Raw genomic sequence first — 12,209 nt, 5'->3', positions numbered from 1 at the left:
TATGTAATCTCATTGAGTACTCATTCATTTATATACTGTGAACATCCATGGTCTTCCAAATCTTCATAATTATGTAATATACAGATTGGAAGCTGCACTTTTTAGTTGTTAGCTTATCTGGCAGTACAATAGGTATTATTGCTGAAACCGAAAATATAAAACAGCATAATCCCTCTGAATAATCTTTTTTTTTCTTTTTTTAAGGGAAAGTCTATTTGCTTTAAAGGAAAGGTATAATTCGTTGTGACTTTGACTTTAGTCAAGCTTACTCGTCTATGATTTTTTTTTTTTATTACAAACAGATATTTTATTTTAGCCATTAGACTGGGTTTCCCAGTGGCCTAGTACACTAACACTTATCTGTGTCTACTTTCTGTCATAACAGCTGTTGACAATTCTTTTCAATGGGTAAGCTGACTCTCAGACATAAACTAATAAAGCTATAACCAACAACCATCATGTAACAATATATAGTAGGAAGTAGAGACTGCCTATGTCATGGGTAGCTGCCATACGCACAGTATATACCATTACACACTGTAAGACATGCCTTATAAAATATGGTTTATAAGAAGAGTAGATTATTTACAATAATATATATATCTCCTTAAAAATTGGTCTATTTGCAAACTGGATCTCAGCTTCCCTGAAAATATGGATGTTCAACCTTTGGGGGGAGCTTACTATCTAATGGCATACTTTAATGATCTATGAATAAATAAAATTCAAATAAATAAAACACGTAACACATTTTCCCGCTGAGGCATAAATTTTTGCTATTAAGTGACAAATATTGTACTTGAGCATCATTTGCCCTTTAGTGACAAACCACCCTTGTGGTGTTGTTTCCCTTTAGTAACAAACACTGTACCCTTGCTTGGCCATGCTGCAGTACTCCCACTCCAAACACCTGGGCAAAATAAATGACACTGGAGGTCACTCTGTTTTTCTAATTTAAATCTACATAATTTTAAATGGTCTTCCAAAGGTTTTGTCTGTATTTCCACAACATTCTAGAAATCAGATTTACAGGAAAGAATGCACCAAAACAATTTATTCTTACAAAGGTATTGTAAATAAACCCCTCTCATGCTAACCTTCCCTGTTACCCTCACACTGACCCTTCCAATTGCCTGCACAAGCTATACCCCAAACATTAACACTCCATGCAATCAAAAGTCTAGCCCTTCCTGTAACCCTCACACTACTCTCCCTGCAACCCTAACATTAACCCTTCCTGCAGCCCTACACTATCCCTCCCTGTAACCCTCACACTACTCTCCCTGCAAACCTAACACTAACCCTTTCTGCAGCCCTACACTATACCTCCCTGTAACCCTCACACTACTCTCCCTGCAAACCTAACACTAACCCTTTCTGCAGCCCTACACTATCCCTCCCTGTAACCCTTACACTACTCTCCCTGCAAACCTAACACTAACCCTTCCTGCAGCCCTACACTATCCCTCCCTGTAATCCTCACACTACTCTCCCTGCAATGCTAGCACTAACCCTTCCTGCAGCTCTACACTAACCCTCCCTGTAACCCTCACACTACCCTCCCTGCAAACCTAACCCTTCCTGCAGCCCTACACTGTTCCTCCCTGTAACCCTCACACTACCCTCCCTGCAAACCTAACACTAACCCTCCCTGCAATGCTAACACTAACCCTTCCTGCAGCCCTACACTATCCCTCCCTGTAACCGTCACACTACTCTCCCTGAAAATCTAACACTAACCCTTCCTGGAGTCCTACACTATCCTTCCCTTTAACCCTTACACTACTCTCCCAGCAATGCTAACACTAATCCTTCCTACAGCCCTACATTAACCCTCCCTGTAACCTTAACACTTACCCTCTCTGTAATGCTCACACTACTCTCCCTGTAACCCTAACACTAAACCTCCCTGTAATTCTCACACTACTCTCCCTGTAACCCTAACACTAACCCTCCCTGTAATGCTCACAATACTCTCCATGTAACCCTAACACTAACCCTCCCTGTAATTCTCACACTACTCTCCCTGTAACCCTAATACTAACCCTCCGTGTAATTCTCACACTACTCTCCCTGTAACCCTAACACTAACCCTCCCTGTAATTCTCACACTACTCTCCCTGTAACCCTAACACTAACCCTCCCTGTAATGCTCACACTACTCTCCATGTAACCCTAACACTAACCCTCCCTGTAATGCTCACACTACTCTCCATGTAACCCTAACACTAACCCTCCCTGTAATGCTCACACTACTCTCCCTGTAACCCTAACACTAACCCTCCCTGTAATGCTCACACTACTCTCCATGTAACCCTAACACTAACCCACCCTGTAATTCTCACACTACTCTCCCTGTAACCCTAACACTAACCCTCCGTGTAATTCTCACACTACTCTCCCTGTAACCCTAACACTAAGCCTCCCTGTAATGCCCACACTACTCTCTCTGTAATCCTAACACTAACCCTCCCTGTAATGCCCACACTATTCTCCCTGCAAACCTAACACTAACCCTTCCTGGAGCCCTACACTAAACCTTCCTGTAATGCTCACACTAACCCTTCCAGCAACCCTAACAACCGAAAACACAAATACTAAAATCTCCCTGTAACCTTCTCAATAACATTTCCCGTAACCCTCACAATAACTCTCCCTATCATCCTCGCATTAACCTTCTCTATAATCCTAACACTACTCCTCTCTGTAACACGAATACAAACCCTTCCTGTAATATAACATTAACCCTAACTATAACCTTTAGAATAAAGTTCCCTGCAACCCTAACAATAACATTCCATATAAGCCTCATCCTATCCCTCTCTGTAACCCTCTGTGCCAAACACCAACCTTTCCGCTTCAAAAGCTCCCAGCAACCAAGTCCAGCAATCTGCTTAGGCTTTTCATGAACTGAACTGTTTCTTCATGATCTGATTTATCTTCTGCTAAGATACAGATATTCAGTAGTCAATGGTATCAGCAGTTTGTATACCAACAGAAGTCTGCTAACTAAACTCCTGATAAAAGGTTCTGCGTCTGGAGTAACCTCCTTGCTGGCACTACAGGATTCTGATGGACTCTACAGGATTCCATTACATCCCATATCAGAGCAGGACCTAGGCATTACAAGACCTGTCAAGCTCCAGCAGCCTTCAGCTGGAACTTATTCCTTGACAGCAGAAGTCCAACAGAATGTTATTTTGCTATGCTAACATTAATGGATCACGTTTTTGCCAAAAACAGACTTTTCTGCGAAGTCTGATCTCACAGCTTGTCACCTGTCCTTTCTTAAGCAAAGTAATCCTCCACAGAAACCCTCAGGCGACTTTGTGCCACTTCCACTTACTCTGTTGTCATTAACTCAGAGGAGGAATGGTCGAAGGACGACCTAAAGGACAGTGTGCATTTCAGCATAACAAGTAAGCACCTGCCAGGAGACTCTAATAGGAGAAGCTGTCAGTTTTATATATATATATATATATATATATATATATATATATATATATATATATATAAACAACCTTAGTGAACCTGTTATAAAAGTATTTTCTAAACAAGCAGGAATCACTATAAAACAAACCACCATTCACTTCTGTATCTATAAGCATTGTGAAAAAAATAAAGCAAAACTTCCAGAAAAAAAAACTTTCTTTTGACTTGCACTGTGTACAAAGAAGTTGACTCTAATAATGCTTGACTGGATCATTGCTGTGTAAGATTTAAAGAAAAAAAGGAATTTTGACATACCTGTAAATTCCATATCTTGGAGTACAGTACAGGACACAAAAATAATTTCATAGACCATGGGTTATATGACACTACCTTAAAGTGATTGGACACTGGCAAAAGCTTCACTGGGTCTGCACTCATATAACCCCACACACTCTGTGAGGCTCCAACTTTGTTAGCAAGCATGAGAGAGATCACAGAGAAGAGAGGGGAGGGACCTCTGTCCTGTGCTGAAGATACAGAATTTATAATGGATACATCAAAATTCCTCTTATCTCTATTGCACAATTAAGGGCAAAGGAATAGATTCATAGGTGATGGGGCGTCCCCAAGCAATAATCAAGGGGTGGGTAAGAATACAGCTAAAAAGCAGCAACAGGCCCACAGGAAGAAAACAAGAAAGCCATTGGGGCCCAAAACAAGTAGAAAAAGCTTGCTGCAGGAGCAATAGTGGAGACTGAACAGCTGCCTAGCAAACAACGGTTTAGGAAAAACGTGAAGAAGAATTTAGGCGGTGCCTCCATTCCAAGGACAGGTGCAGACTCCAGGTGCTGTATATACACCAGAACTCGATTTTAAAGGGGGCGTGGGTATAGGAAGGAAAGGAGGCACTCATTCACAGAGGGTAGAAGCCTTGCTTGGGTGAGAACATGACTACCCAAGCAGGTGGGAACAGGGGTAGGAGCCCCAACAGAGGATCTTCCAGTAAGACATGTGAGAAAAGGGGGGGGGAGGTATTAATGGAGACATGGTGTAAGCCATAGATCTCATGAAGGTTCCTCCAGAAGGGACTACCTCGATTTACAAGAATAGCTTGAGATGGCCATGAGGTCTTGTAGCAGTTCTAGTGGGTGACAAATAAATGTCCTATGTAGTAGAAGGCTGCACAAGAAGTGCAAAGTATAAAGTGATGGGAAAAGGGTATATAAGGTCAACCATGAACCTCAGGGTTTTAAAAGAAATGCCAGAAGTATAACTAGATCATGGTATACATGGAATGATAGAATGAGGGTTTTTAGTCTGTTTTTTTTGGGTGTACATTCTGGGTTGATAGGATACAAGGCTTCAAAATCAACAGGAAGGGGAAAAAACCTCACAGAGACAATAGTCAACTATTGTATATGGTTTAGCCTCCCTTATCCAGAGTGGCAAAGGTCTTTCTACAGAAATTCCTCTTCTGTAAAGCATTCTTGAGTATGTGGGGGCTATGCATCGCGCCATGGAGACTATTATTCACTGCCTTGATATACCTTGCCCAGGGTCCAATCAATGTTAAAGACGGGCCTGTGGGGAGGCATATCTATGGAGGGAGGCACAGACCTCTACAGGCTAGACAATGCACCTTGACTGCCATTAGGTATCAGGATGAAATTCTTGGACCCATTGTGCAAGCCTCCTGGTGCATGACAATACCTGGCCTCATGTAGCAAGAGTATTTAGCCAGTTCCTGGAGGATGAAGGAATTGATACCATTGAATAGCCCCCACGCTCGCTTAACCTAAATCTAGTAGAACGCCCTCTGAGACATTATCTTTTGGTCCATCCGACGCCTTCAGATTGCAGCTCAGTCTGTTTAGGAGCTCAGTGATGCCCTGGTCCAGACCTGGGAGGAAATACCACAGGACACCATCCATCGTCTCATTAGGAGCATGCACCGACCCTGTCAGGCATGCATGCAAACACGTGGGGGCCATACAAACTACTGAGTACCATTTTGAGTGGCTGCAATAAAATTTCAGCAAAATTTTCACTTTGATTTTCGGAGTGTTTTTGAATTCAGCCCTCCCTCTGTAAGCTGATAATTTTCATTTCCATCAAACGATGTGGCATCATCACCCAAACCATGTCAGTATAGATATCCAAAGTGCCAAAAAATTATTCAATACATATTATAGTAAATGAATATTAAATAATAAATATATAAACCATGAATAAGTTTACAAGGTGCTGAGTGCAAAACGTGCTTACTCTATAGTGCAAAATATAAATTAATAAATAAGTAAATTAATTCCTCCAATACAAAGTGCAAATAGATAAATAAAATCCTCCAATATCAGTGTTTATAATTCATATCACAATAATAAGCCCTCCAATATAGTTCATAAGGTGATAGTGCTGCAAAGTGCTCCACTCCTGTAAAAAGTGCTGGTGCTCCCCCTAAGTGAGCCTACTCACCGAAACACTGTGTATTTCAGGCCTTGTACACAGTTACTGTGCCTTCCAAGATGTGTTTTCCAATCCTGTTCATCCAAATGCTCAGGGGGAGGGCAAAACGCGTCTAGCAAGGCGAGGCAACGTAATTTCTGGTCACTTCCGGTCGTGGAATGCACGCTGCAGGAGCTGCAACCCCTGGATCGTAAGGCGGCACTTACTCAATTACATTGTGTGTGTATTTCTTTTTGGACCAAATAAACTTTTTTAAAACGTATTTCACCATGAAGAGTATCATTTCCTTTTGTCACTAAGGGGGATATATGGTCAACAGCACTTTTTTTAGCAGCCTCCTGCAGTTTAACATAGGACCAGCATTTGGATGAACAGGATTGGAAAAAGTTTATTTGGTCCAAAAAGAAATACACACACAATGTAATTGAGTAAGTGGCGCCTTATGATCCGGTGGTTGCAGCTCCTGCAGCGTGCATTCCACCAACCGGAAGTGACCAGAAATTACATTGTACGCTCTCTGCCTTGCTAGACGCGTTTCGCCCTCCCCCTGAGCATTTGGATGAACAAGATTGGTAAATACATCTTGTAAGGCACAGTAACTGTGTACAAGGCCTGATATACACAGTGATCTGGTGAGTAGGGACACTTAGGGGGAGCACCAGCACTTTTTACAGGACTGGAGCACTTTGCAGCACTATCACCTTATGAACTATATTGGAGGACTTATTATTGTGATATGAATTATAAACAATAATATCGGAGGATTTTATTTATCTATTTGCACTTTGTATTGGAGGAATTCATTTACTTATTTATTGATTTATATTTTGCACTATAGTGTAAGCACGTTTTGCACTCAGCACCTTGTAAATGGTTTATATATTTATTCTTTAATATTCATGTACTATAATATGTATTGAATGATTTTTTGGCACTTTGGGCAGCGCTGACTTACACATTTCACATTTAAAGGCACAAGCACCTTATTTGTAAGCAGCAGCAACCACTGCATTATATTAGTAGATCCATAAGCGCTAGGACTTTCCATTCAGTAATGATATCCAGCATTATATTTTTCCCCATTGAGATCTGATGTGTTTTCAAAGTGTTCCTTTAATTTTTGTTGAACTGTGTAAATAAGGAAGCCACATAGAGAGCTATACAAACAAACTGAATATCCGCGCTACCAGTGTAAGCAGCTGTCATAAACCACGGTGTGATCAGAAAATGAAATATAAAATACAGCGCTGAAAATGAAATCCTATGCATATATGGAAGAGTGAATACAATCGAAAATAACGATAAAATTCTGGAACAGTCCAATCCACCCATGCACCATGGCAAGTGAAGAGATCCGTCTAGTAGGTGCTTGAAAAAGTGAGAACCTCCACCACATGTATAGTGACCAATTGGCCTCTTACCGAATACAGGTGACCAATGCTCTCACAAAGGTCAACAACGCTTTTGCTCAAGGCAGGACGACCAGATTCCCAAAATGATGACAGAAGCTCCTAGATTTCTTAGATCTCCTTCCAAGGATAGGATCTATCATGCAGTGTCCCTCTCAAACATGGAATAGAGACAGGGAAAGACCATGGTGCAGTATGTTCCAAGTAAAAGCGTTTATTTAAAATAAAATGCACTCACCACACGTAAGAACATGAGGGACTTTAAGAATAAATTCCAATGATCGCTGGCAGGCGATGCATTCAAACCGGCTTGTGACGTCGGAGCTGTCAGCGTCGACGTCACAAGTCGGTTTGAATGCATCGCCTGCCAGCGATCATTGGAATTTATTCTTAAAGTCCCTCATGTTCTTACGTGTGGTGAGTGCATTTTATTTTAAATAAACGCTTTTACTTGGAACATACTGCACCATGGTCTTTCCCTGTCTCTATTCCATGTTTGAGAGGGACACTGCATGATAGATCCTATCCTTGGAAGGAGATCTAAGAAATCTAGGAGCTTCTGTCATCATTTTGGGAATCTGGTCGTCCTGCCTTGAGCAAAAGCGTTGTTGACCTTTGTGAGAGCATTGGTCACCTGTATTCGGTAAGAGGCCAATTGGTCACTATACATGTGGTGGAGGTTCTCACTTTTTCAAGCACCTACTAGACGGATCTCTTCACTTGCCATGGTGCATGGGTGGATTGGACTGTTCCAGAATTTTATCGTTATTTTCGATTGTATTCACTCTTCCATATATGCATAGGATTTCATTTTCAGCGCTGTATTTTATATTTCACATAGAGAGCTATCAAGGTTGAACAACTGTCAAGCTAAGGAAAACAATTAGATTGGTGAAAACTGTAAGATAAGCATATTGCTTTTGAAAGCCAAAAATTTACTTGAAGGTGGAGTTACACTTTAAGAACGAAAGGAAGGCACAAGCCAGGGGATGGCAGCACCACTATTTTTACTGTGCCCCAGTTTTTCTCACTGCTATTAACTATAGAAGTTATAGAATGCCAAGATGTCAATTCCTCGTTATCTAAAACTGCAGCGCAGTGAATGTCTAACTAGAGCAGGGTTAATACATTGCCTGCAGACTATAGAGAATATATAATTAAATGTTTCTTATTTCCAGGGGAATTTTTTAACATACAAAATGCCTTCGGCTACAATGAGATGATTACAATTTACATGACTTCAAAGGACCAGAAGATACCGCATGGGCCCCAGACATGGACCAGAATACACTTCTATATTAAAGGGGGAGAATCAAATGTATAGGCTGTATGTATTAACGCATAGGCACCCGATGCTTATTCACAACTAAATATTTTAATTTCCTGACCGCAATGTTTTGTGCTGAGTTGTAATGGGATTCTCTACAGCAAAAAATAGAAAATATGCCAACCTTCCACATATTTCACCAATACGCTACTTCATCCCCTGCATAACTTCGATACATGGCCAAGAAAGTTTCCTTGCCCACCATGTGACAACATTTAAGCCTTGACATTGGCTGCTTGGGCACTGAGTACTACATTGAAGGTGAGGAAGTGTCACAGGTTCCCCTTACTCAATATTTCTGGCCCTATTATAAGTTCACTTTCTGTTTTCAGAATACACAGTGGGCCTTATATATGAAGCCCCAGTCCCATCCATATTTTGGAACCTAAAGTCAGATAAGTGAATTGAGCCATTAGGAAATCGAAATGTATACCATGATGCAAGGTGTGAATTTTAGAGTGCACTGTGTAACCATACTGTATAGACCAAGTAAAAGCATGCACAATAATGACACAGAAAACCCAAAGGATTGTACACTACATCATCAAACTCACTCACCTACTGGCCCATTCATCTAATACCAGAGGAAGAGGGGGTCACGATTGCTGTGACTACCCACCCTCTGACTGAGTGCTGTGGACCTGGATAAAGACTGAAAGCTTTGCGTCAAACCCAACTAATTAGCCCTTTCATGGTAGTACCGTAACAGATCTCCGTGGGCTAAGGAAAGTGTATTGACTAATGGGCATGGTGAAAGTGTTCCCAAAGGACATGGCTTATTGTGATACACATTTCCACATCTTGCAGCATCAGCTTCACTTACGGCTCTCAACATTCAGTCACATGACATTTCATATCAGTTATGTAAGTTAGTGCTAAAAGACTTTCCTCTCCCAGAAACTGATTGCAGGTCAGAACAGGGAGCAGATAACATTATAATATATAGCAAGGGTCATTGACTGCAGGCCCTGCTCTAACAGATGTCTGGATGGTAAAAGAGTATCTAATCAGGGCTACCGGTAAAATATATCTTATTAGTACTGGCTCTGGTGGCTAATTCTCCCCTGGCTCCCAGCTTAGTCCTCCCCAGACTGGACCCCTTCTTGAGTTCATTAAATGCAGAAGATCTGTGGTAAATAATCAGACTTGCAAAGGGGTTTACAGGTTTGAATTAACTGGACCTAGAACAGCAAATTTAGGCGATTAGATAATCACCTATGACAATGCATCAACAATTCCATGTTTGTAAGAAGAGAGAATTTTAGGATAGAATCCGAGGTTATAGCCAATGGTATTTAGTGGATAATTAACTGCCATTCCTATTAATACAGCTATGCATCTCATGAGATTGGTGACATTTAAATGAACTAGAATCCTATACATACATAGAAAGACATTTAATTCTATCTGTTTTATTCTCTTTAGGTAGTGTACTTTAAGTAGGGTATTTTAAAGGGCTACTTTATATTTTTACATCAAAAACAAACCAATGCATCACTTTTGCTTATACAGTTCAATTAGACATAAGTTATCTTCCATGTTTAAACAGGTATAGATACATAATTATGATTTTTGAAAAAAGTTGAATTTCCATTATGCACTTCTCCACTCTTGAGGCTGCTGTAACCTACACTGTGCATTATTTGCGATTAAAATCAGATCAGGGTGATGCCAACAGGCATTTTTTTTTTTTTAATACACCTAAAGTTTTACTAAAGTGACAAATGTAAAATCAGTGTGTATATGCAGTAAACCATGCTTGCTATACTCACTTTGGAACATAAGGGGTTAATCCTCTGTATTGTGTAAAAAGGCTGTTTGATCCCATCTTCTCTGATCCTCCCCTTCTTCCACGGTTTCCAATCCATCTCCTGATAGAAGAGAGGCTAGGGGACAACCTGCACATGCTCAGTTTGGTGTGTATTGCTAGAGAGTTTTTTTTTTTTTCTTAGGAGAGTGTACGTAATCAGCACAGAACCAATCAGCACTGTCCAGAAAGTCAGGGGTTATGCAGGCTCATAGGACAATTAGAGCAGACAATTAGAGCAGAATGAAAACTCCTCCTACAAGCTTTAACTAGGCACTGATAGAAGTCACAAGACTGCTCTAACTGCTGAGGAGAAAAGGTATTTAGCAGTTTATATTTACTAAAATGATTGCATTTCCATGTTCTGTGTACTGTGGGAGACCAGATATAGTGAATGCAGGAACCTGGGTTTAGTAACACTTTTAAGAGGCTTGTCGGGATACAAATCACTGGTTGCAGCTGGGAAGATATGAAAAAGTGCGTGGGGAAAAACACAACTATACTATAGGTGGAAAATGAAAAAAACAAAACAAATCTCTCTTTTCTGCAAGTTTCCTTGCTAAACATATTTTACTCAATTTGGCTGTTATTTTCTTAAGTGGTAAACCCAGTATGTTCCGAAGGTGACAGATGGCAATGAAAAGGTTACAGAGAAGAACAGACGGAATGTTCTGTATCAAGGTAATTTCCTGGGCTCGTTCCTAGGAGTGCCATGTGATTGCAGCACATCTCCAAGGTTTACCAGGCGATATGAATCTATTATCCCCAGCTGTGACAGCTGTTTCTGGGCTATTTGTGTCCTGCTGCTCACAATGTTCTCATAACACAATATAACATGATTCTACTCTTCATCCATTTACTTTGAAACAGCACACAGCTCTCTGGCAATTCTAACATTACCTTTATAGTTATTATTTTCACTCAGCATTTTATAAGCCACTTAGAAATGCAGTATGCTGCAGTCACATGTCATTACTTCCAACACAAGTGCAAAAAAAAAGCAAGGAAATTAGTCCTTAATTTAAGAGAGTGAGACATGCAATAATACAGGCACATCTGCCAATTTAGAGCTACATTCAAAATATAGAGCCATTAGTTCCTAATTCCATACAGCTGTGTTGAGTAAAGTTCTATGGCGTGAGGCTTGGGGAATCCTTTTCCTGTCTTAATAACCCCTGCATCTTATTTCATAGATTTCAGAGTACACATAACTTTCACTGATGATGGCCAGCAAGCCTGAAACAGTTGTATACAAGTTGACCTTATCAGGGCTGGCCCAAGACCTTGTGCTTCCTGGGTCCAAGAAAATAATGCTGCCCCCCACCCCAAAAAAAAAAACCATAAAATAAAAATGACACCCAACAAAAGGCCCCCCACATCCATTATTTTATATAAATATAAAATTTAGAAAATATTATATATACTGTTAACGTCCCCCCCCCGCCCTAAAAAATCCAGCCTGCCCTGCGTCAGATGGAGTGCACTGATGTCCAGAGATGTATAGTAACTAACTAGAACTACTTCACTACTGTACTTAAGTACCGAAAGGCGGTATCTGTACTTTCCTAGAGTAGAATTTTTTTCTCCTACTTCCACTTCACTACATTTTTTCGATGATTTCAATACTTCTACCCCGATATTTTTTTTTTGTGCTGCATAGTTACTCATTACTATTATAAAAATTACCAATGCCAGAACAGTAGATGGCAGGTTTCATGAAGCTCAAAACGTGTGTATTATCAGCGCATACGAAAATAAATGCTACTGTATG

The 12,209-nt window shown here is 40.5% G+C and overlaps 1 protein-coding gene across 6 annotated transcripts in view; it reads right to left on the bottom strand.

The window, feature by feature from the left end:
• Positions 1 to 12,209, bottom strand: part of KCNT1 (potassium sodium-activated channel subfamily T member 1) — a 659,112-nt gene that overhangs the window by 64,459 nt on the left and 582,444 nt on the right. The gene's annotated exons all lie outside the window — the stretch shown is intronic.

This window comes from Pelophylax lessonae (genome assembly GCF_965119305.1).
Source record: "Pelophylax lessonae genome assembly, chromosome: 7".
Taxonomy (NCBI): domain Eukaryota; kingdom Metazoa; phylum Chordata; class Amphibia; order Anura; family Ranidae; genus Pelophylax; species Pelophylax lessonae.
The sequence above is the reverse complement of the archived record's forward strand: the minus strand, read 5'-3'. Positions and strand labels throughout refer to the sequence as shown.